Genomic DNA, 5,446 nt, shown 5'->3' on the forward strand with positions numbered 1-5,446 from the left:
GAACACCCTTAATCAAATATGCAAGTCAAACACTATATGAAAGTCATCAAATTCAGTTACAAATGAAACCAACTACATCACATATCCTTATCTTACACCATCTTTTTTGTTCCCACTACTGCCGCAAAGGGCCTAGGTCTACCCCCATCACCTTCTCCATTCACTTCGATTTTCCTAGACCTCACACATTCGATAGGACTCCTTGGGAGGGTGATCAGTGCGTTGAAAGGCCTCTACCTGTACACAAACACAGATAAATGCACACACAGAAACTAACCTTCTATACCATCAGTGGGATTCCAACCCACAATTCCGGTTTTCATGCGAGGGAAGACAGTTCTCACCTTACACCGCTTGCCTACAATGGCCGGTCCTTATCTTATATTACTAAGTGAAAAATTTCATGCTAAGGGAATAGTGAACATTTTTAATTTCTTTCACCAATGGAAGCCCCATGCTTACAATGCAAGAATAATGCCACCTGTATGGATGAAAAAGTAAGAAGGCAATCAGGCAGGATCAAAGAGGAAGCCACATGAAGGCTGAAAGAGACAGGCATGTAGCACTTGAAGAAACAACCCATCTTCACAACAACCACATGCATCAAAAACCCAAAATTTAATAGCTGGAAAATGAGTCTAAAAGCAGAGAACAACCAATATAAATCCTATAAAGTACTCTCCTGCTGTACAACATACCTCGCTATTCATGGCATGGCGTGGCGGCCCCATTTCCACTGTCATTAAGACACACTTTTCTACGCAATTTCACTATTACTAGATCCATTCCTGTCAAATCTCTTCAACACGACACATCACTGAAGCTTTTGCATCTTCACTGTCAGATCTGTTTCATGGCAACTCAGTTCATAAAAGGGTGTCGAAAAGCATCCACAGCAGCAAACTCCTTGCACCTGTGCAGCCCGCACTTACCTCATCTCTCTGCAGTGACAGCAAGACGCTTACCTATACCCAGACAGAAGAGGTGCACGATGTCTGCATGCGGATGGTCAACTGACACGTCAAAGCAAGACATTATCACAGAATGCCAGCTCCTGTGCTTGCGCCCGGTATATCTGTAAGGCAATATTGAACATCAGTAACAGATTCCGAGACATTTTACAGGTTTGGAGATTACAATTAATATAATGGGTCTCTGCTGAAGAAGAGGGAAAGTTTCAGTAAGCTTTCCACGTCTCATACTTTTCACAGACAGGCTGTATCTGTGTATCGCCAAATAATGGAAACGGTGGACATGTTACAACAGAACCTTTGGCGCATCAGTTCACCTGTTCACCAGCGTTCTAAGTCAGCACGTGCAACCAGGGCAGCAGATACACGAGGTATTGCCCATCCCCTCACATTACCGGCATGTGACAGAAATCTCTAGGCCAGGTTCAGTCACAAGGGAATGATGTGGAGAACAACACAGCAAGTACCTGCAAACCACATCATTGCTCCTAACATCAAAATTAAACTCTGAATTTGTAGTCACCTTCACAGTTTTGAACACAAGTTAAGTGTGTTAAAGTGGTAACACCTCTGACTTGTATTCCGAAGAGCCATGGTTTGAATTCTGCCCAAGGCACTGACTACCCTGGCTGGCTGAGGACTTCTCTCTGGTTTTCCTCACTCCCTTCAGGAAAAAGTTGAGGCAGTAACTTAAATTACTTGTATACCATTACTGCATCCATCCACATCTGTTCCAATCGTTATTACCATCTGATGCAGTTTTAGTCTCATTTACTGTCACAGGACTACAAATAAAAAATAAACAGGAGTGGGACAACTTCCAGCTCCAAATACAGGCAGATGCTGGCATGGCACCTCATACTAGACCACAACTGCCTCTACATAGCCCGACCTGCTGACAGTATTAGTAAACAAATAAATTAACAAAATTAATTGGGTCCAGGGGTCACAAATATGGAGAGAGGTTTGTCTGTATCCTTGACCGTGTCCTAGAAAAACAGTCATTTTTTTTAATTAAGTGCGCATACACGTATATTATATTTTGTAAATATTTCTCTGTCGATATTTGCCTAAACTGAATNGGGGGGAAACAAAAAAAACTCTTGGGCTCTATTTGTTTGTGAAAATATGAGGTCACAGGGAACAGATTCAAAGGAATGCACAATGCAATCCAGCGGCACTGGATGTGCGACATGATTAAAATGATATGTAGTTCACTACAGCACAAAGAGAGGCACTGTGTTTAATGTCGGAACTTTCCAAAGCGTCCAAAGGGACCGAACGCAATATCGAGTAGTCCCTATTATGGCAAAAATGTAATACAGACTGTAATTATCAGCCGATTAAGGACCAACTGCGGTTATCGTTCGTAACCGTTTGTGCGTAGTGATGATCGTTAAATAACGTTAAATTAATGTTTGTGCAATGGTGCTGTGTGAAGCGGTAATCGTTCTTCCTGCCTAGTTCGAACGAGGCACATCAAAGCCTTGAGCGGAGACATGTTCTACCCATTCAACAGCCTAATTATGTTATATGATCATTCCAACTCTAAAAGAAACCAAATGAAACTTGCTTATACTATGCATGGTGAGTGATGTTGTGAACTCGACAACCACATCAGAGGAGGAAGAGTGAGAATAATTTGTCCTATTACGTGTACATTTGTAATTTAGAGACTTCGATTAAGACTTATTCTCCCGTTGAAACATCAGAAATCTCTCTGAAATTGTCACGGACAATGATCAGCTTAGAAATTATATTCATCATTTTTCCGCATGAACATCGCAGGCCAAGAATAATTAGCAGAGAACCAGATAAGTGTGCTAAGAACATAACATCTGAAAAGAAGCAGCCTAAAAGAAGGGAACAAACTTTTTTGTAATCTATTCTCAGATGGGAAAAACTGAATGGATATCGGACAACACAGCCATGAGTAAAAGCATCAAATATCGACTGGGTGTTAGTGCTGGAATGGCTAGTCGTGGTGTATGTCCCAAATCAACTTCTTTGAACCATACACAGAATGGGCGACCTGTTTCACGGGGGTATCCCAAGTTGTCACGGAGCATTGATTCAAGTCTAATTTTTATCCCGTCAGCGAGGGGGTCACACAGAACGGACAGAACAGTGTGCAGCGTTGCAGACAAGGAGTGGCAGAGGTCAATAGCAGTGAGGATGAAGATGGTGAAATGTCTGCCTCCAAACTTGAAACCATCAGGCATCGTGCGCAAGAGTATTGGCAGTGGATAAAGGACACCTCAAATAGTGCTGGAAACAACAGTTCTGGTTATGTTTCTGCGAAAAATGATATTAAGTTGTAGTGACAATGTAATCCCACCTAGATGATCTGCTAGATTAGATTCATGATAACAGAATTCTTGTACTCAAGACCATCTGAATTCCGTGCAGATATTTTTACATGACTTTCCCTTGCCTGTTGGCAGTGATAGAACGCAGTATATGCGATGGATATCGGACAACTACCTTTGTCTGGGACCCATATGAAGCTGTTTGTCCCCTCCGTCAGTTAATCAAGACCATTTTGAAATTTTCTACACTCGAGAAGGACAGAGCATGTGGCACAGATGGGAGAGATGAGAACTACACGTACATATAATTTTTTTTACCAGAAGACCCAAGGTGAAGTAAACCACTTGGATGACTGAGGCATGGATAGAAGAATAATATTACAGTGAATCTTAAAGAAATATAGTGGGAAGGCATGGACCGAATTGATTTGGCTGAGGACAGGTTCCAGTGACAGACTCCTGTGGAAACAGCAAAGAACATTTGGGTTCCATAAAATGTGGGTAAACTCTGGAGTAGCTTAGTGACTCTTAGCTTCTCAAGGACTCTGCTTAATGTGTTATTTATCCTCATAGATTGCGACCTATCTGAATAGCTTTTGCTTTGATGAGACAGAATACACTCTCCGAAACGCTATTTTTTAAATAAAAAGAGGACGCCGATTGACGATGTTGATAATCAGGAGAATACTCTTCAATTTTTTTATGCTTTACATAATTCAACGAATTAAAAATTAGAATATTAAGGAAATGAAGGTTTTCAATATATGTCGGCTCTGAGGTGTTGCTTGCTTTTAAACGGTAACCCGTGACTCCCTCGCCGGTCTCTGTCCTTATTAACTGCTTGTGTGTGTTTACTGTTCGGCGTATATTTACGTAAGTCATCTCTGATGCGGGATTGGTGTTCTGCGTTGCTGGTTGGTACCATTGCTAGCTTATTTTGATGGCGTTATGGAGTTGTTCGTGTGGGTTTGTCTGTTATCCTTCTCTTGACTTTAAGCAAGGTAAGTAACTAAGATGCTGAACCGTGTAGAATAATTATAATTATTGATAATTATCAATCGTACCTTTGTCAGATCTGAATACACTTCCTAGATTAACCAAATGCACATTGCTGCATCTGCTTTTTGAATTTGAATGCCTCACGTTGGTTTATGGTTTTTAATTGCAAAACGGCATTGTTTTAATTAATTGTTTCCAGGGGAGACGATTTTTTTTATTCATGTAATCTTTTCCTTTATTATTATATTTCCGTCACCTGAGTGTTAGTCTAGCTATGCTGTAGGTCATGTATTAAGTACTGCACGTTTCGTACTTTTCGTGGCAGCATTTAGGTAAGTACAGCTTTTCTTATGTTCAGATTTTTCTCTGATCTGCTAGTGCTCCGTACATTTGAATTTTCAGTATGTAGACAATTGGAGTGTTTATTTCCAGTTTTTATGTTCTATGTAATGCCTCTTTTGTATTAAGTCTTATATAATTAAAGTTGTAGTTAAAGTAAAAATATATCAATTATAAAGGTATATTTATCTGGGGAATTCAGGCAGTTGTGGAATTTGTTCTCTGTGTGTTTTTGAGGGGTGCCTATGTGGGTTTCTCCTCTTACCTGGTGCTGCTGTGTTCTAGTTGTGTATTTTGTTGGTGTATGGGTATGAGATGTTTTGTTTCCTCCATTTTTCTGTGTCTTTTTGTTCTTGTGCTTTGATCTGAAATACTTTTGTTATTGTTGTTTACCTGTATGTTGTACAGGGGGAATCCATGCATTTAGATATGTTGTATGATAGGCAACTTTCTCTTCTATGTATTGTAATGTTGAGCAAATTAATTTTGTTGTTCTGTTCCTTTTGCATGGTGAATTGTAAGTTTGGTTTAATGTCGTTTGCCTTATGTGGGTGTTGTCCTCTATAAATTGTGAATATATTGCAGAGGATAATGCTGTCATTGGTGAGCCCTTCTTCTTGTTTGTAGCAGTTGTTATTAAATTGGAATGAGCATTGTGATAGAATGGTGTCTGTTATGTTCTCTCTTTCTCTGGTTGTGTTTTGTTGTGTGTTGTGATGGTTTAGAATGGTCTGTTTTATGGTGGTGACTTCCCTTGTTGGTACGTATTTTTATAATTCTTCGTCAGTGGTATATGCTCAAACTGTGATGAACTTGTTTGTAGCATTA

This window comes from Cryptotermes secundus, unplaced genomic scaffold, assembly GCF_002891405.2.
Source record: "Cryptotermes secundus unplaced genomic scaffold, Csec_1.0 scaffold349, whole genome shotgun sequence".
NCBI lineage: Eukaryota > Metazoa > Arthropoda > Insecta > Blattodea > Kalotermitidae > Cryptotermes > Cryptotermes secundus.